General features: G+C 54.7%; 1 protein-coding gene across 17 annotated transcripts in view; it reads left to right on the top strand.

Annotated features, from left to right (window-relative positions):
- Positions 1-12,034: 12,034 nt before the first annotated feature.
- The window catches only part of PRRC2B (proline rich coiled-coil 2B), a 70,909-nt gene continuing 62,662 nt past the window's right edge, over positions 12,035-20,281 (top strand). For all 17 annotated transcript variants that reach the window (XM_084899779.1, XM_084899782.1, XM_084899773.1 and 14 more), the window contains exon 1: positions 12,035-12,196. The gene's annotated coding sequence lies outside the window, so the exon portion shown is untranslated. The remainder of the gene's footprint in view (positions 12,197-20,281) is intronic.

Here is a 20,281-nt window from a genome sequence, read left to right as displayed (position 1 = left end):
TTTCTTCACCCAAAGCATTTTATCAGCCACATGTTGGGGTGGGAATGGGGAGAGTAGGATTGGAGAGAGGTATTATTAAGGCAGACCATGGCCACCAAGGATGCTTGGGCTGGCAGCCAGGTAAGGCAGAATCCTATCCCAGCACAGGATGACACTGCATAGCAATAGTGCTAAGCTATCGAAAAAAGTTTAACCACACCCCAAATCCTCTATTTGAGATAGTGTTTAAAAAACTAGGATTGCTAAAAAAAACAAAAACAAAAAACAAAAACAAAAAACAAACTAGGATTGCTATTTACAACACAAAACTTTAGAATGTAAAGGGTTCCCTTTGGTTGTCTGGAAGTTAACTTGGAATAATTAGTATCCTATATAATAAAAAGCTAATATACAAATATGCTAATATGCAAACTCTCTGACTACCAGGGAGGAGTTGCCCCCTGGTGGTCAGTGCACGCCCAGAGAAGCCCCGAGCCGGTCTCAGGGCCGGCGAGCACAGTGGCGGTGGTGGGGCCTCCGCCTCCACGGCAGTGCTGAGGACGTGTGGCTGACAGCTTAGGCCTGCTCCCCGGGACCCTTCAGTCTGCAGGTCGACGTTCTATCCATCTAGCCAAGTCAGCCAGGGCTGTGAGGTTTATTAAACTAATTAATTCATGTAACTTCTTTGCACAATGCCAGGACACAAACCAATAGCATTGGCTATTCGTGTAGTATTTGTTGTTATTATAATTTCAGCCTGCATGCCCCCTGCTGGTTTTGAAGAACACAGCAAACACTTTTTAAAAATTTTTTTTTTTTATCCTCATGGGAGAATTTTTTTCCCATCGATTTTTAGAGAGAGTGGAAGGGAGGGAGGATGGGGTGGAGGAGAGAGATCCACTGATTGGTTTCCTCCCACACCCGCCCGGACCAGGGCCAGGGATCAAACCACAATCGAAGTAAGTGCCCTTGACCTGGAATCGAACCCATGAACCTTTCAGTCTGAGTGCCGACGCTCTTACCTGAGAAGAGCCGGCCAGGATACAACGAACATTTTGTTTAGCTGTTTTACCCAAGTCAAAATGCAGGGTCGTTTTGGGGGTAGTCCGATTCTGATGGAATGACCTCGTGTGTTTTGTTCTCCCTGGATAAAATGTCAGTGTTCTGGAATATTCTTCATGACGCGACATGGGAATAGGCAGATGCTGTGCAAGGCACCTTCCTTCCGCCTCTGCTGGGCCCCTTTGTGGGCCCCGTGGAGACCCTATCCTGGGTGACTGTGATAGCTTTCGCCCTTGGGTGGACACGACCTTCGGCGGGATGTGCCCTGTTCAGCATGCCCAGCGTGTGCCTGTGACAGGGTCCGTCCCGCACAGACAGGGATGTCCGCTTCAGTTCACTACCGGAGCCCCGTGGCAGTGCCAGCAGAATCTACCATCCTCTTCCCTGTGCTTTACCTCTGACAACAAGGACAGTCCGCCCGAGTTTTCGGCTGTAGCCATTCTTGCCGCTGTCTGCCTGTACCACACGGGCAGCACAGTGTGACTTAGAGCAAGCCCTGGGCAGCCCCTTGGAAAGTGAATTGGATCTTTCCTGGGCCTCAGACTTCTCACACGTAACAGAACTTCTTTCTTTTTTCTTTTTTTTATATAAATATGTTTTTCTTTCAGAGAGAGGAAGGGAGAAGGAGGGAGAGAGAGAGAAACATCAATGATGAGAGAGACTCATCCATCGACTGCTTCCCACACACCCCCTCCTGGGGGTGGAGCCTGCAATCCGGACACGTGCTAACCAGGAACGCAACCGTATCTCCTGGTTCATGGGTCGACACTCACGCACGGAGCCACACTGCAGGGCACACATAACAATCCTGACCCAGAAGAGCCGTTGGCTTTCTGTAGTGGGGATTTCTCATGCCTCCTCCGTTTAACTTCTCCCCCAACTTCATGGCGACCTCTGGACTAGGTCACTCCCACCCAAGACTTCCTTCCGCCACAAGGACAGGGTTATCTGCCCCGGGGCGCAGGGCCTCAGACCTGAGGAGCTGGGCCCGGTTCCTGCAGCTCCCACTGCTCCCGGACCCTTCTTCCCGGGCCACGTCTTCAAATTCCCCGCATGGTGCTGGAGATGAGTGTGTAGGCTGAGAGGCCTCGCAGTTGTCAGCAGGTAGCATTTTGATTTTTCTTTTTATTTTTTTATTTCTTTTTTTTTTAAAGTATATTTTAGTGATTTTTTACAGAGAGGAAGAGAGAGGGATAGAGAGTTAGAAACATCGATGAGAATCATCGATCAGCTGCCTCCTGCACATCCCCTACTGGGGATGGGCCGGCAACCAAGGTACATGCCCTTGTACCGGAATCGAACCTGGGACCTTTCAGTTCGCAGGCCGACGCTCTATCCACTGAGCCAAACCGGTTTCAGCAGCATTTTGATTTTTCTAATGTTCTTATTTTAATTGATTTTAGCGAGGAAGGAAGAGGGAGAAAGAGAAACATCCATCCGTCGTCTCCTGCAAGTGCCCAACCTGGGGATGCACCCTGACCCAGAATTGAACTGGCAACTTTTCTGTGCATCTGAGGGCAACACTCCCCCACCCCCGACCCCGCCCTCAGCTCAGGGCCAGGGCGGCATTCTGATGGGCTTTTCCCAGCTCCCAGGCTCATAAGCCCCTGCAGATGGAAGCTGCACCCGCTGGGTCTGCCTCAGTTTCTATACCTGCTCCTGATGGGCAGTGTCCATCTGAGCAGAAGCCTCCGGTCCGGGGTTCCGAACCAGCCCTGTCTGGCTGGGCGGCGGCAAGCTGGGGACATTGCTGGGGGTCTTGCTTCATCTCGATCCGATCCCCCAAGGTTCCCGCCGGCCCCTCCGCTGGTCCGTCCCGGGGCAGCAGCTGCGATCCCCGTGGCCTGTGGCCCGTGACCCTCCAGCCCTCCTCCGGGGACCCCCCCTCCCCCCCCACGGCCTTGGGCTGCACTGTCCCACCAGCTCCTGCGGCTCCAGCCTATTTCCCTTACCGCTGCCTGATGGGCTGTGAGGATTGGCAGCACTTCAGCCAATCGAAGCTGGCCATCGGGTGAGAGGCAGTGACTTCGTCCAACCGCGTCTCTCCAATAACTAGCGGTTCGCCCCAGTGGCGTGGCCAATGAGGCCTCTGGAAGAAACAAGGAAGGCGGGGAAAAGATAAGGGACGTGGCCACCAGACCCCATCTTCCGTGGGGGTGGGGGGAATGTAGCGGTTCTGGGCTGCGTAAGGCAGTCTGCGGCTTTGGGGGCAGGGGTACCTACGTGGGTGTCCATTCTTTGCGTACCCAGTATTTTTTAAGACGACTTGTCCCCGAGGTGAGAGCCAGTTTAATTAAAACTAAAATATCCCACACTAATCCGCTTATATAAGCACCGCAGGTGACACCTTCTATTTATGTTTATTCTTTTTAAATATATATATATTTTATTGATTTTTTTACAGAGAGGAAGAGAGAGATAGGAGAGTTAGAAACATCGATGAGAGAGAGAATCATCCATCAGCTGCCTCTTGCACACCACCTACTGGGGATGTGCCGGCAACCAAGGTACATGCCCTTGACCGGAATCGAACCTGGGACCCTTGAGTCCGCAGGCCGAAGCTCTATCCATTGAGCCAAACCAGTTAGGGCTATGTTTATTCTTAAAAAAAAAAAAAAAAAATTCAGAGCATATTAATCTGTATTTAATTATACCGATTTATCCTCAGCTGAGTGAAGGCGCCAGGGTCAATCTGCCTAAAACGTACATATTAGTTCATTTTAATATTGCTCTCATTTTTTTTTCAAAAGGAGAAGTATAAATAGAAGGATCCTATTTCCCTCTCACACCCCAATCCCCAGTTTGCACCCTCCCCAGGGTACCAAGCCTTCTCTTTGGAGATTCTGCCCTACAGTCTGTAGAGAAACAGGAGTGAGACAAATACACATGTAGACTCTGCAGACAGACTGCCTCTGCCATGTTGTACTTGCTGAGTGATCTCAGCCAAGTCACTTAACCTCTCTGTGCAATTTCCTTCGCTTTAAAACAAGGGTTTTAATAGCATCTACTTCATCAGGTTTTGTGAAGGTGCTTAGAAAAATCCTAACCCAGCCGAGACTGGTTTGGCTCAATGGATAGAGCGTCGGCTTGGGGACTGAAGGGACCCGGGTTTGATTCCGGTCAAGGGCATGTACCTTGGTTGCGGGCATATCCCCAGTAGGGGGTGTGCAAGAGGCAGCTGATCGATGATTCTCTCTCATCAATGTTTCTAGCTTTCTATCTCTCTCCCTTCCTCCCTGTACAGAATCAATAAAATATATTTAAAAAAAAAATCCTAACCCAACTTAGCACTGAATGATGGTGCTGTTGGGTGTATGGCTCACTAGTATTATCTGTCCTTACTCTTTTCATTTGCAAGCTCTGAGTTGAAAGTTAGGGTTCCACATTGGTTCTCCAAGCATGAATCTTTCACCTCATAAAAAAATTCACTTAAACTTTCTGAGCCTCAGTTTCCTCCTCTGCAAACGAGAGCTGACGCGAGGGTGAAATGATCCCCTGCCTGTAGCTTACTTAGTAGGGTACCTGTCATTAGGAGATGCTCATTAGATAAGCGCTGTGACTGCATTCAGCACTCCCCACTTCCTTGTCCTCCAGGGCACACCGCTGGACTACAATTCCCAGCCTCCCATGCAGCTAGGTAGGGACACAAGACTGCGCTCTGGCCAATGGAATGTGGGCCGGAGTGATGAGCACATTCCAGGCCCGCCTTCCGGCCAGCTTCCTTGCCTGCACCGGGGAGTGATAGTGGACCCAGACATGGGAGGTTCCTGAGTCCCTGCAACACTGCTTAGAGCAGAGCCACACAACCAGGAAACCGTCTTGGGAGGGGAATAAAAAAGAAACTTTTATTGCGATGCATCAGCGAGATGCTGGAGTTGTGTGTCACAGCTGTCAGCCAACCTAACACGTCGCCATTTCTATTATTACTGAACGTGCTTGCTTATTTAATTTTTATCCCCGGACACCTTGGGCTCTGTTGGCCCAGATTAACGGTGCCTTTCCCGGGTGTGTTGTTTGTGACGGTATTTCCAGCCCTCTTTACGCTCTGTGTCTTTCTCTGCTGTGCCCCACGCCAGCCCTAGGCCCCCCAGCCACAGAGCCCAGTTCCTGCTGCAAATGCCCATGGAATGCGGCTTTGTGTGCACTGTTTCCTGCTTCCTCGCATTCCTATCCCACCTGCTTTTCTCCTCTCCTCTCCTCTCTACGGATTCTTTGTTCATTCACTCACTCATTGTTTTAGCAAATACTTACTGAGCTCCTACTCTGCGCTAGGCATTACGTGAGACTCAGGACCGAGCAGGAGATGTGTGCAGACATGAGATCGAACCACAACTATCGGGACAGGCTTAACCAACTGAGGGCCAGGATCCCCTTTTAACTCCCTTGGAAGTGTGACATTAGCACATGCATGGTGTTGTGCAATCATGGCCTCTGTCTGGTTCCAGAATGATTTCATCATCCCGTAAGGAAACCCCACATCCATTAAACAGACTCCTCCTCCCAGCTCCCAGCCCCTGGCGGACACTGGTCTGCTTTGCTTATCCTGGACATTCCGTATATGGCTTCTTTCTCTCAGCATAATGATTTCAAGGTCCATCCATGTTGTAACGTGTAACAGAACTTCATTCCTTAAAGCACAGCCTAGAGAATATAGCCAAGGATTGTGGGATAACTATATTACAGGCGGGAACGGGAAATATCAGGGGAACACTTTGCAGAGTGTATGACGGTCTAATCACTATGCGGTACGCCTGAGACTAACACAACATAATATTGAATGTCAACTGTAATTGAAAAATAACATTTAAAACTGGTTAAAAAAAAAAAAAAGAACCTCATTTCTGTTAGTGGCTGAGTGGGTATCATACACACTGCAGGACGGGGGGTTAGAAACACGTTTTGTTTAACCTGTCATCAGTAGTGGGCATGTGGGTGTTGTGAATGCTGATGCTATGTGCATTCACGTGTAAGGTTTTGTTTGGACGTCTGTGTTCAGTTCTTTTAGGTATAAACCTAGGAGTGGAATTGCTGGGTCCTCCGGTGATGCCACGTTTAACTTGTTGAGAGACCACTAAACTATTTTCCACAGCAGCTGCGCCTTGTTACCCTCCCACCAGCAACGCGCAAGGCTCCTAACACCTCTACACCCTTACCAGCACTTGTTAATTGTCACTTTTCTATTCCAGCTGTCCTAGTGAGGATAAAGTTGCATTTCACTGTGTATTTTAAAAAAATATATTTTTATTGATTTCAAAGAGGACGGGAAAGGGAGAGAGAGAAACATCAGTGATGAGAATCATTGATTGGCTGTCCGTCTCCCCACCCCCTCATACTGGGGATTGAGTCTGCATCCTCGGCATGTGCTCTTGACCAGAATCGAACCTGGGACCCTTCAGTCCTCAGGCTGGGGCTCTATCCACTGAACCAAACTGGCTGGGGCCCTACTATGGTTTTGGTGTGTATTTTCCTGATGGCGAACGATGTGAAGCATCTTTTCATGTGCTTGTTGGCCATTTGTGTACCTTCTTTGGGGAAATGGCTAGTCAAATCCTTTGTCTGCTTTGTCCTGTTTGCAGTTGACTTGTAAGAGTTCTTTATATATTTTAGGTGCTAGACCTTGGTCAGACATACGGCTTGCAATTGTTTTCTTCTATTCTGTGGGCTGTCTTCTCACTTTCTTGACATTAATTAGATATTGAGATATTTATTTTTTTAAATATATTTTTATTGATTTCAGAGATGAAGGGAGAGGGAGAGAGAGAGAAACATCCATGATGAAATTGAATCATGGATTGGCTGCCTCCTGTATGCCCTTACTGGGGATCGAGCCCACAACCTGGACATGTGCCCTGACTGGGAATTGAACCTTGACCTCCTGGTTCATAGGTCAACGCTCAACCACTGAGCCAACCTGGCCGGGCACCTCACTCTTCTTTTACTCCCCCATCCAGCTTTCCCTCCTCCCGCACCCCAACTTTCTCTCGGTGGAAAAGGGAGATCGAATTAAAATTGGTAAGAATCATGTATGATGTGGAGAGAAACTGCCACACCCTCTGCCCAGAAGAGACGATGCTTCTAGCTCCTGCGTGTCAGTTGTGGAAACCCAGACGCTGCGCCCCAACCCCTGGTGTGAGCGCCAGAGTCTGTGCAGGGCCCCGCTGCCTGCTCAGACTGAAGCATAGTATTTTTAGCTGCAGGCTCCCACCCCGCCTGGGAGGCACATTCCCTGGGATGGGGCCACCCCCCAGCCTGCGGGCCCTCGCAGGCTCAGACACGCCCATCTCAGGTCTGGGTCCAAGCTGGCCCCTCCATCCAGACTGTTCTTCCTCCGTCTCTTCTGATCGCGCTCTCCACTCTGCCTCCAAGGCCTGGGCAAAGGAGCATGCACCCAGAGGTGCCACCTCTCCCCAGCTGGAACCTTCTTTCCCCTCCAGTAATACGACCACATCTTCGGAGCTGAAATGGAGACTCAGTCTCCTCTCATGAGCTGCACAGCGGAGAACACCCGTCCGAGAGGCCTGGGCCGTGTGACCTACCCACCATGCGGCCTCACACTCCTCGTTCCGATTGCACGTGAGCTGTGGGCCCGCCACCCGCTGTCTTCCCGCAGTTCTTAGCCGGAGGGAGCAGCACACCGGCGGCACCTGAAGGTGCTCAATAAATGCGACTCTCACCGAGGGAGGGAGGAAAGAAGTCCGGCAAAACAGCAGCATCTCCAGTAACGGAAGCACGGAAGCGTTTGGGGCCGGGGCTGGACATAGGACCAGCAAGAGTCAAATTCCTTCCCTGAGCCCCAAGATTCTCTCTCCCTGTATTTGTTTTCTCTTTCATCCCGTATCCTCTCATTAACCTATTATGTGCCCCAGATGGTGAGGACCTGGGGAATTAAAAATGAAGGATTCAGCTGAAACCGGTTTGGTTCAGTGGATAGAGTGTCGGCCTGCGGACTGAAAGGTCCCAGGTTCGATTCCATTCAAGGGCATGTACCTAGATTGTGGGCACATCCCCAGTAGGGGGCATGCAGGAGGCAGCTGGTCGATGTTTCTCACTGATGTTTCTAACTCTCTATCCCTTTCCCTTCCTCTCTGTAAAAAAATCAATAAAATATATATTTTAAAAAATGGAGGATTCAGCACTAGCCGGCTCGGTTCAGTGGTTAGAGCATTGGCCCGCAGACTGAAGGATCCTGGGTTTGATTCTGGTCAAGGGCATGTATCTCGGTTGCTCGCTTGATCCCCAGTAGGGGGAGTGCAAGAGGCAGCCCATCGATGTTTCTCTCATTGATGTTTCTATCTCTCCCTCTCCTTCCTCTTTCTCTAAAATCAATAAAAAACATATCTATTGCCCTGACCGGTTTGGCTCAGTGGATAGAGCTTTGGCCTGCGGACTGAGGGGTGCCAGGTTCGATACCGGTCAAGGGCATGTACTTGATTGCAGGGACATCCCCAGTAGGTAGTGTGCAAGAGGCAGCTGATGGATGTTTCTCTCTCATCAATGTTTCTGACTCTCTATCTCTCTTCCTTCCTCTCTGTTAAAAAAAAAAAATCAATAAAATATATTAAAAAACCCCATATCTATTTATTTATATATCTAGCTATCTATGTTTAAAATATATATATTTTTTAATGATTTTTTACATTCCCACATCAATGTTTCTCTCTCTGTCTCTCCACCTCCTTTCTACTCTCTCTAAAAATCAATGGAAAAATATCCTTCAGTAAGGATTAACAACAACAACACACACACACAAAAGGAAAAGAAATAATTATAAGCATTTTACAAAAACATTGTTTCAATGTAACAGAAGACAGTGATCACATTTTTTTTGGGAAAGCATCCTACCTAATAAAAGAGTAATATGCAAATTAACCATCACTCCGCTCAAGCCATGCCCATCAACCACACCCCCCAGTCAATCAGAGCAAGTATGCAAATTAATCCCAACCAAGCTGGCTGCAGCCACAGAGAGCAGTTGAGAGGCTTGGGTTTCCCTGGCAATAGAAGCAGCCAAGCTTTCCACACACCCTGGCAGGCCTAGGCCTCCACTCAAGGATACAAAGTTTCAATTACAGAAGATAAATCCCAAGAAAAATGGCGGCAGCTAAGGAGCTGGAGAGAACAGGCTAGGGTTGCCCCCGGCAACGGAGGAAGCAAAGCTTTCCACCTGCTCTGGCTGGCCTGGGCCTCAAGGCTACAAAGTTTCAATGACAGAAGATACATAAAACCAAACAGAAATGGTGGCTGCCATGGAAAGAGCAGGGGGCTTGGCTCCGCTCCAGGCTACAAAGTTTCAATTGTAGAAGGTAAATAAATTCCAGATACCAGGGCCTCCCCTTGGGTCCCCAGGGGGCGTGGCTGGCCTGCAAACCACCACAGGCTTCTCCCTCAGGCCACCCCATGCCCCAAGGGAACCCCCACCCTGATCCGGGACACCTTTCAGGGCAAACCAGCTGGCCCCCACCGGTGCACCAGACCTCTATCTTATCGAATAAATATGCAGATTGACCATCACTCCAACACACAATAGCTGCCCCCATGTGGACACAAGATGGCCACCACAAGATGGCCAGCAGTTGGGAGGGACCAGGCCTGCATGAGAGGGCAGTTGTGGGTGATCAACCCTGTAGGGGAGGGCAGTTAGGGGTGACCAGGTTGGCAGAGGAGGGAAGTTGGGGGCAAACAGGCTGGCAGGGGAGCAGTTAGACATCTATTAGGAGTGGTTAGAGAGTGATCAGGCTGGCAGGCAGCAGCGGTTAGGGGCAATCAGGAAGGCAGGCAGGCGAGCAGTTGGGAGCCAGCAGTCCTAGATTCTGAGAGGGGTCCCAGATTGGAGAGGGTGCAGGCTGGGCTGAGGGACACCCCCACCCTGTGCACGAATTTCGTGCACCGGGCCTCTAGTGTTTCTATAAAATTAGCTGAGAGGGAGGGTGGAATTCCCCTTCTGGCTCAGTTTGGGAATCTGAAAAGATTTCTCCACCCATAAGAGAGCTGCAAATTTCCTCATATTTAAGAGGGAAAAAGTGACAACGAAATGAACGCTTGCTCATTGGCTCACGCCGATTCTCCCCAGCTTTGGACTGCGTGGTCCCCTCATTCCTCACATTCCTCCAGCGTCCAGCTCTGGAGAGGAGCTGCCTCCTGGGGTCATGTTTCCTTGGATGTCTCCCACACTTGTGGGGAGTCTCTTGGGACTAAATAACCTCCAAGTCCAGCACCCATGCTCGGCTCTCTCCTTCTCCCTTCCCCCTCCTCCCTCTGTGCTCTCTGGGTCCTCACTCTGGGATGCTTTGGAGGGGGCCTTCAGACCCTGGAGAAACCCTGGAGGCCAGCCCTGGCGGACAGCCTCAGACCTCAGTCCACGGCCCCCTCCCACCCCCTCCCCCGGCATCCTGGCCTCGCCTCTCTCTAGGAAAGGCTCAGACCTCAGGCTGGCGCTGCTGGGCTCAAATCCTTGCTCCACCACCCAGGTCCTACGTGACCTTGGCTAAGGCCACGGACCTTCTGACCTCACCGTCCTTATCCACGGAGTGCGGAGAGTAACTGCCATCTCCCACGTACGCAGTTACCGCCGGGAAGTGCTTAGCTGCCCGGAAGAGGTGCTCAGTAAAAGGCCCCTGTGGTGGTGTCACCCCACTGATGTGCAGGAAGAAAGGGATGTCCTGAGCCCGGGAAAAAACCCCTGGGGTTTTGGGGTGTAAATAGGGCACCTGCTGTCATTTCACTTCCGGTGCCTAGCAGCCCGTGCTGTCCCCAGAGGAGCAGAGCATTGGCTGACCTGCCCCCTCCAATCCCCTCCTCTTTAACCCGTCCTCCCAAAGCATTGAGGCCTCCCGGCTTTTCTCATGTCCCTCTTGCCACAGAAAGAGGGCGTCCCAGGGTCCTTGCTGCTCAGCCTGGAAGGTCCAGGGCCAGACCCTCCTTCCTCCATTCAACAAACCAGCCCACATGTACGGAGGCACTCACTGTGCTAACCCTAACGCGGTTACTGAGGCTGGAGCAGTTAGCTCTCCTCCCAGCTCCAGCTGTGTGGCTTGGGGCAAGTTACTTAACCTCTCTGTCTCCATTTTCTCAAAGGTTGGAATGAAATGAGACAGGCCACTCCAGGCCACTCAACAGGGGGTATGGAGCAGTGCCTTCTTTTTATTTTATTTTATTTTTTTATATTTTTACTGATTTCAGAGAGGAAAGAAGAGGCAGCAAGCTAGACACATCAAGGATGAGAGAGCATTCATCAGCTGCCTCCTGCACGCCCCCTCCTGACCTGGAATCCAACCCTGACCTCCTGGTTCCTAGGTCTACGCTCACCACTAAGCCACACCGGCCAGGCTTTTTGTCTTCGCTTTCCCAGATGACTGTTCTAGCTGCCAGTCTGTCTGGAATAGGAGGCCAGACCCCGGGAGCTCTCCTGACCTCCGACTGACCCCTGACGGCCAGGGCGGCCCAGCGGCGCGCCCCGCCAGCCCCCCAGTCCGGCCGTCACGCCAACACGCGCCCCCGCCAAGGGCGGCCGGCCCCGCTCGGAGGGCACGGAGCGCCCCGCGCCTGCAGCCACCTGGCTCCGGCCCGGCAGCGTCTGCTCCCTCCGCGCAGACTCCGGCGGGGCTGCCGGGGGCGCTGCGGTTCGGGGGGGAGGGGCGGAGATCCGGGCTCTCGGCCCCCCTCCCCCCGGCGCCCCCGCTTCCGGCCGCCCCTCCCCCCGGCCGCCGCCCCCTCGCTCCGCGCGCCCCTTCCCGGCGCCCCAGCGCCTCCGCCCGCCCCTCCCCGCGCCTCCCGACCCCCCCCCCCGCTGGCGGGGCCCCCTGACCCCCCCGCCCCCTCCCCCCGGCTGCGGCCCGGCCCGCACCCCCGGCCCCCGCCCGGACCAGCCCTCCGCCGGGCGCGGCGATCCCGGGGGCGCGGCAGGGGGCGCTGCGCGGGCGGCGGGGGCGGCGGGGGGCGGGAGCGGGAGGAGGAGGGAGGGAGCGGGAGGGAGCGGGAGCCGGAGGGAGGGAGGGAGCGGGAGCGGGAGCGGAGCGGCGGCCAGACACAGGCGCGGAGGCTCCAGCGAGCGAGGAGCGAGCGGAGGGAGGGAGCGAGGAGCAGGCACCCGCCCGCCATCCGCCGCCATCCCGCCGCCGCCGCCATCGCCCGGCCCCGCAGCCCGCGGACAGACCAGGTGGGCGGCGGCGGGCGGGCGCGGGCGGCGGGATGGCGGCCGCTTTGTGTGCGGCCTGACTGACGGCCCGGCCCGGCACCTTTGTCCGCGCGGCCGCCCGCCCGCCCCGCGCCGTTGGGCCGCCGGGGCCGGGCGGCGGCGGAGGCCGGGCCGCGCCATTGTTGTGGCGGCGCCGCGCGGCCTGGTCGGCGGCGGCGCGGAGCCCGGAGCCCGGCCGGGCCGCGCGGCGGGCCCCGGGGTCGGGCCGGATGCGGGCGGCCCGGGCTCCGGCGGCCGACCGGCCGTGTGGTCGGGGACGTGGGGCGGCTCTCCGGCCCCCTCCCCGCCGCCCGCCGAGGTGGGGTTCGGGGTTCGGGGGGCGGCGGCCGCTGGGCGGTTTCGGGGCGCGGGGTCGGGCCCCCCGTGTCCCCGCGGTGGGTGGCCGGGCTGCGGGCTGGGTGCGGGCCGGGGTGTGCGGGGAAGCTGCCCCCCGCTGCGGGGATGTTGACTTAATAACCAGGATGTCGCCGCTCGGGTTTCTGCGCTGGTTTCCTCCCGGCCCCCTCCCCCTTTTCTCTCCCCTCCCCCCTCGCCTCCCCGCCCCTCCCCCTTCCTCCCTCCCCCTGCCCTCTCCGCCCCCCTGCCCCCCCGGGGAGGAGCGGCGGCTGGAAACCGAGGGGCCCCCTCTTTCCCTCTCCTCTTTGTAAATATCGGGGGAGGCCGAGCCGCGGCGCGGCGGGAGGAGGAGGTGTTTTTCCAGCGAACGGTCCGCCGAGGGGGCGGGAGGGGGGCTGGGAGGCCTCGGAGGGTGTCGTTTGCTAAATGGCTGCTGGGAGAAGCCTTCTCTCCGCGCCTGCGATTTGCCTTCTCCTTCAGGGTCTCACGAGCGTTTCCAGGCGGCTTTCTGCATCGCCATCCTCTGTGGCATCCCCTCGCCGTCCCCGCAGGGTTCTCCAAGGCCGTTCAGGCCTGTCTGCAGGCCTGTGCTGTCCGCTGGGCGGGGAGGCCCGGGCCTGGGGGTGCCAGCTCCTCTGCCAGGGCACTGGGGGTTCTCTGAGTGGACAGGGACAGAGGGAGGCACATTGCATTCTCCACCTCGGCCGGTCAGGTCGGGAGGATGGGGAAGGGCCTGGCACACAGTTGGGGTTCAGCAGCTGTTCCTCCTCTGCTGTGTGGACAATGGCCATCGAGTCCCAGGATGGAAGGCAGCCACCTGAGGTGCCGGCTGCAGCCACAGGTGCCGGCTGAGGCCTGGACAAGGGAAGGGATTCCGGGCACAGAATAGCAGTGGCCGCTTGATGGCTCAGGCCTGGGCCTCGGTGGGGAGGCCAGGGTGGGAATGCACTGGGGAGCCCTCAGGGAGGAGCTAGGTAGACTGGGTGATGTGGCCCTGGGTCCCTGTGTTTGGATGGGGGAGGGGTTGTCCTTTCTGAGCTGTTCTAGCAGTGGGGTTAAGGCAGAGCTGGAGTAGTACCAGGGACCGAGGACAACAAGCAGAGGCCCAGGGGCTGTGCCTTGGGGACGGCTGCCTTCCTCGCCGGGGACCTCTGCTTGTTTGGGCGAGGGTGTCTCTTGGAGCCTGGGTTCCGGGCCGCTTTGGGGCAGCTCCTGCCTCTGAAATGGGGATAATTGGGCCTCGTCGTAATGAATCTGTGGGGGCTCCCGGGAGCCTCACATCCTATTTGTAACAGAGCGCTCCCATCCACGGGGGTGATGAAAACGTTTGTTGTGTTTGTGGTTACCTAGTCTTCTGGTTCTTTCCCCCCCTAATCCCTGGTCTTTTTCTCCAGTTCTCCCCGTTGAGGGCCCTTGTGACTTGCCCACGTCCAATCCTGGCCCCGCTAATGTTTTAATGGCCATTCCCTTGCCCGGCAGCCCCAGAAGGGCTTCGGAGAGCCAAACTGCCCAGCCGGACCCGGTGTCCCCGTCCACTGGCGGCCATGGGAAGGAAGAACTGACGCTAACGGGGAGCCTGACCCGTCTTGGCTGCGGGTGAAGGCCGAGACCCCGCTACCCCGGGCCAAGCCTGGAGCTTGTTTGTCAGTGAGGTGGTTGAATCCAGTGGTTCTGCAATCTGCTGGGGAGTTCGTGTTGGCTCTTTGGGCATTCCCACACCATGTTGGTTTTGTCTAGGTGTGTGTTTTGATGTCCTGGTAACCCCTTTGTGGAATAAGTGGCAATAGGGTGGCTGTCCTCCGTTCAGGCTCACCCCTTCTGCCTCTCGGCCCATCTTTCTCTCTGCTTCCATCGGCCCAGCCTGGCAGGCTCTGGGCTGCTGGTGAGGGAAGGAGATGGACCGGCTGGCCCTCCCGGCAAGCTCTGGACTACCTGGGAGTTCGGAATGCAGGGGGGGGGGGGCGGCGGCGGGGGAGGGCTTGTCTGCCCATTGTGTGGGCGGCCACCTCCTACAGCTCCCAGGCTCCTCAGGCCCAAATGGGTAAAGAAAAAGCCTGGAGAAGGAAGAGCCAGAAAACCCTGGGAGAGTGGAATTTCAGGAATGGCAAGTCTGAGCTAATTCCAGCTCCGGCTGCTGCCTGGGCCTGGGGCCTGGGGCCTGGCTGAGATTGGTTTTTTATTTTGTTGTTTTTGTTCTGCGTTTGGTTAGCCTGTTCACACCACCCCCTTTTAAAATGGGGTCTGCTTTTCCTGAAAGGTTAATTTCCTGTACTTGTGAGGTTTTTTTCACACCTTGCACAAAGTACTGACTCACGTCGCTAATGGCTGTGTGCAGGTTATATGTCTCCTTCCTCTACGTTTAAGATTGATCATTTCTATATCGGTTTCTATTTCAAACCGTAACAGGCCACGTGGGCCAGAACATGTGTTTCTAAATTTGATAACGAGGCTTCTTGACTGTCAAAGGTACGGGTGGGCCGGCATTAACCAGGCCCAGGTACACGGACTTTTAAGCAGTGCATTTCCTCTGGAAAAGGGAGTTTCCCTCAGACCTCCTGGCTTTTGTGCTCTGAATCCCAGATTTTAGCCCAGGCCATCCAGACGATCTTCTTTTCAAACCGTAACTCGATTTTTGTCTTCAGATTTTTTCCCCTGAGACGTGTGTGGCTTTAGGAACCTTGGTTCTGTCCTTTTGGACAAAGACATTAAGGCATTGCCTGTAGTGCTGGAGCTCAGAAAGAGAGCTGAGCTTGCTGATGAAATAAAATTCTCAGGACTAGCATTTAGTTTTAAAAGGTGCCATCTGGACCCGGCCTCCACCTCCTGCCTGACCTGGAGCTGGAGACTGGGCTTTGCTGCCCGTGGCATCTCTGACCTATCTGAGGTGGCACCGGGGAGGTCCTGCTCTGGGGGGAGACCTGCCTGCGGGCCTGGAGCCGGAAGCCCCGGTTGAGTGTTGTTCATGGTACTTGTTGATTTGCCTGTGGCCCGAGCCCGGGGCTGGGTGCTCCTGGCAGCCTTGGTTTGTAAAGTGCTGCACGGCACAGGGTGTCAGGCAGAATGAAGGCTGAGTCGCTGGCTGCCCTCACATGCTCCGCTGCTTCCTTCCGTCTCCCGCCCCCTCCCTGCCCCCCCAGCAGCGGGCTTGGCAGCTCTGCTCTGGACCCCCTCCGCCTTCCGAGGAAGCCAACAGCCTTTCCTCTGGTGGTGGTGCAGAAGCGCTATTTGTTGCTTTTTAATTCACTGTCGTGCAGCAGATACTCCTTGACCCGCTATTATTTGCCAGGTGTTTTGCAAGGCCTTTTAATTACACTTCCCCCCGTTTGTAAAAGTAACATTCTCACTGGAAACAAAAAATCAAAATACTGAAAAGAATAAAGACAAGAATAGCAATACAAATCACATGTAACCTGGCCATACAGTAAGGATTGGTGTATTTCCTTTGATTATGTGCTGGGTTTTTAAAAATTAGAGAAAAAAATACTATATATACTATGCACAGTATATAGTTCCTCTTAATTATAATGTATTTCCCTAAGTTATTGAAAGCGTGATTTGTAGTAATTGCACACTTGCTGTGATAAGGACGTGGCATGATTTGTTTAATCCTCTGTCATTAGACAGACTGTCCCCATTTCCCTTCTTAGAAACAAGGCTGAGGACCATCCCTGCTGTGACCCGGGGGTGGGCTGCTGGTTGTTTCCCACCAGGCGCTCCTGGCAGAGCCGGTGCTCCCTCAGCTCTGGCTCAGGATCCGCTGCTGTCAGCCCTGCCACTCTCTCAGCCTCGGGCACAGGTGGCTTCCCTCAGGGGCCGCTCAGTTCTGGGGTCTCAGTCCCGGCTGAGCCCTGGGGTGAGTAGGGCTCGGGGTCTTACTCCTTTTACTGATGTGAGTCTGGCCAGGTGCACTGACTTAGACATTTATGGTTCCGGGGACAGGGATGTGGACACCCCACTGTGCTCCTCGGGAGCTCATGGTCCAGTGTGGGGAAGGCAGGTGCCTCCTTTTTTTTAATTTATTTTTTAAAATATATTTTATTGATTTTCCACAGAGAGGAAGGAAGGGAGATAGAGAGCTAGAAATGTCTATGAGAGAGAAACATCAACCAGCTGCCTCCTGCACACCCCCCGCCGGGGATGTGCCCGCAACCAATGTACATGCCCTTGACGGGAATCAAACCTGGGACCTTTCAGCCCGCAGACCGACTGGCAGTGGGGGAGGGAATTACGTGCATCGGGCCCCTAGTTTAAAAGATGTTTCTAAGTTGAAATAAAAAAAAAATGGATGGGCCCCAGAGAGCTTGCTTTCCCCTTGGGATGTGAGCGTGATGAGCCAGTGGTCCAGAGTGGCCAGTGGCGGCCCGGTGGAGGGCAGCGAGGCGGAGGGCAGCGAGGCTGGGGGCTCGGGATGCTCCTGTTGACCATCTTTGTTCAGAAAGAGGGGATGGATCAGCGGGGCAGCTGGAAAAAGGAGGTCATCTCGCGCTTTCCATGGTTGCTTTGTGTCTTCAGCGCTTTTTCAGGCAGGTGTTGTTTACATACAGCTCCGAGTTAAAAGCCCAGCTCTGTTCCAGGTAGTGCAGGAGCCCAGGCCTGCCTGGGAGGGGCCCACACTGTGCCGGCCCGGCCTGTCTGTGCGCCTGAATGGGCTGAGTGTTCAGAAATAGCTGCGGCGGGTGGAGCCATGTCCTGAAGCATAACTCGGAATTTTCCCCCTGATGTATAATTAATTACAAAAGCATACACACTCGTGCCCTGGCCGGTGTGCTCAGTGGTTAGAGCGCCGCCAAAGGGCGTAGGTTTGATTCCTGGTCAAGACACCTGCCCAGGTTTCGAGTCCAGTCTCTGCCTGGGGTGGGGGTTGGGATGTATGAGGCAATCAATCATGTTTCTCTCTTTTCTCTCTCTCGAATCAAAAACATATCCTCGGGTGAGGATTAACAAAGAAAGCGTATACATACTCGTAACAAAAAAGGAAAAGCCAGCGAGAGCATGAAGAAAAGGAAAGCTTTTCCCTCCAGCTTCCCAGGCAGTAAGCACTGTTTACAGCTGGTGTGTTTATCCTTCTCACTGGGAGCTTACACAAATACGGCCCTTTGTAGGGAGGTGTTTTAAAAGCAAGAATAGAACGATACTATTCTTTCTCGTGCTGCAACTTTCCTCTTCAGACATCTATCGAACATTTCCATACTAGTAAGGACAGATGCACCACACTTTAAAGCGTTTTAAAAATAATGCTTATTAGGTTTTAAAAAACATACAAGCGTGTGAACAAAAATAGCTCACAGTCCCGTGGCCCACGCATTCCCAGTTGACTTTTTTTTTTTGAAGTAGGAAGTTCAAGCTGTGTTAAAGGCACAGGCTCTGACCCAGGCTCCGGAGCCAAGTCGCCACAAGTAGCTTCTTGTGGTTCCACAGGAGACAGTGCTGCGTGTCACGCCCACGCGGGTTCTGGCTTTGAGGCTTGCCTCCCCTCCCTCTGAATAAAATGCCGTCGTGTCCGTGGCAGTCATTGCCCCGCCCACTGGAGCCCCTGCAGGGCGGACATCCTTGATTGTGCCCACTTCCTGGTGGACTTTGGGCTATTTCTTCTTTTTTAAAAATATATTTTATTGATTTACAGAGAGGAAGAGAGAGGGATAGAAAGTTAGAAACATTGATGAGAGAATCATTGATCAGCTGCCTCCTGCTCACCCCCCGCTGGGGATGTGTCCGCAACCAAGGTACATGCCCTTGACCGAAATTGAACCCAGGACCTTTCAGTCCACAGGCCGATGCTCTATCCACTGAGCCAAACTGGTTAGGGCTGGGCTATTTCTAATTTTTGGATATCACACAATTTTGGTAAAATTCGGCCAGATTTCTCCGAAATGACCATTTGTGTGTGAGCCTGTTGAGGGTGTCTGCATGTTGGCTCTTCCCGTTGGCTATTGTTTCGGGGAGAATTCTGCTAAATTCCTCTTCAAAAATCGGTGTCAGTTTCCGTGCAGCCGGATGTGACCGGGCCTCTCAGCGAAGGGCCTTTGGAGGCAGTGGGTGTCCGTGTTTCCTGCTTTTGTACAGGTGGTGGAGAATGTTAGCTTCTGATGCGTGTGGACACGCGTGTCACAGGCTTCCCCGTGGTCTCCCTGCAGGAGCCGCCCCCCGCACCGCACCAGGGGAAGGCTGATGCGGGAGCCACACGGGGCTTGTGGAGGGAGGCAGGAAGCCGGTCTGAGTTTGGTTTTCAGTGTCCTCCAAAACGGTGGCATTTGTCACTGATGTTTCCTTCCAGACATATACACAAGAGCCTGGCAGAGAAAACTCAGCCGCCCCCGCGGAGTGCCCACAGAGCCCTCTGAGAGGCAGGGCGCTCCACATCCCGGCCCCTTCTCGGGGGAGAGCAGCCCTGGCTTTGAGGGCAGCTGCCTGGAAGTCCAAGCTCTGCCCCTGGCGAGCGGGGCCATGCAGAAGATGTGCTAGTATTCTTTTGGCGGCTCCCCCTCCTCCTCCCCCTCCTCCTCCTCCTCCCCCCCCTCCTCCTCCTCCTCCTCCTCCTCCTCCTCCTCCTCCTCCTCCTCCTCCTCCTCGCTCTACGTGATGGTAACCCTTCCCCCTGGAGGTGGGGGTGTTTGCGTGGTGCTGGGCGGGCCAGGGCTGGGGAAAACCGTGCCTGTTAACGGCTCCTGGGCACAGCCCCAGCTGAGGCCTGGGGTTTGCCGCGGGCAGGCGTATACACATGGGGCCGTTTGTTTACTGGATGTTGGCGTTCCTAATTGTGTGCTGAGCGCAGTGCTGAATGCTGAGGATTTCCACCCAAATCAAACAGCCCCTCTCTCACCTCCAGGAGCTCAGACCCTTCACCAGGGCCTCCCTGCCTCCAAGGTCCATCCCCCTGACAAGGGCTTGGCATTGGCTGCCCCTGCACTGCGCCTGCTCTGCTCTTGCAGAGTTCTGGGGGAGGTCTCGGGAGGTCTCGGGAGGTGTACGAGGAGGCAGGCTGTGGGTGGGGGCTCTGCAGTGCGGCGGCGGCAGCCAGGCAGGCGAGCAGCGTTCATTTCCGCATCTCGCACCCACGCAGCGGGCCTGTGAACGAGCATGTTCGCCCCGTGAGCCTGTTTCCTGTTCAGGCCGGGAGGGGGGCCTGCTCGGCTGGCTCTGCTGGTGGCACGGTTCCAGCGGCCGGGCAGGGCGGCCAGGCAGGCAGGAGCGGCACGAGGTGTGGACTCCATGCTGCTCAGCGTAGCAGGGCCTGAGACAATCACAGCAGCGCGGGCCTGTTCCCGCAGACCCGGCGCAGAACCCAGGCAGGAAGCGGAAGCCCTTCCTGCCTGCCTGCTAGGCCTTTTTCTCAGCTCACGAGTCAGTATCGGCTTGAAAAGTGTAGTTTCCTACTGGTGGGAATGTTTTAACTCTGCATCTGAGCTTTCAAACCTGAGGTGACACTGGAAAACAGGTATGTTTCTAGGCATACGAAAAGAACATCTTACATACGGGTCTCCAGCACCACTTTGGGCCTCTCCTGTCCTCTTCAGGGGAAGAAAGACCCTTGCAATTCTGTGCCCACCCCGGAAATACCGACATCCTATCGGTATTTCTTAGCCGTAGCAAAGGGCAGATTTAACCGGCGAGGGCTGCTCTCCGAGGATCTGGAAGCTAACTGTTTGGTATTGACAGGGAGCTGGGTGCACGGCAAGGGGGGCTGTGTGCTCTGTGCATGAACTTGGTGGG

Source organism: Pipistrellus hanaki (genome assembly GCF_964339955.1).
Source record: "Pipistrellus hanaki genome assembly, chromosome: 11".
Taxonomy (NCBI): Eukaryota; Metazoa; Chordata; class Mammalia; order Chiroptera; family Vespertilionidae; genus Pipistrellus; species Pipistrellus hanaki.
This window is presented reverse-complemented; position numbering and strand designations above follow the sequence as displayed.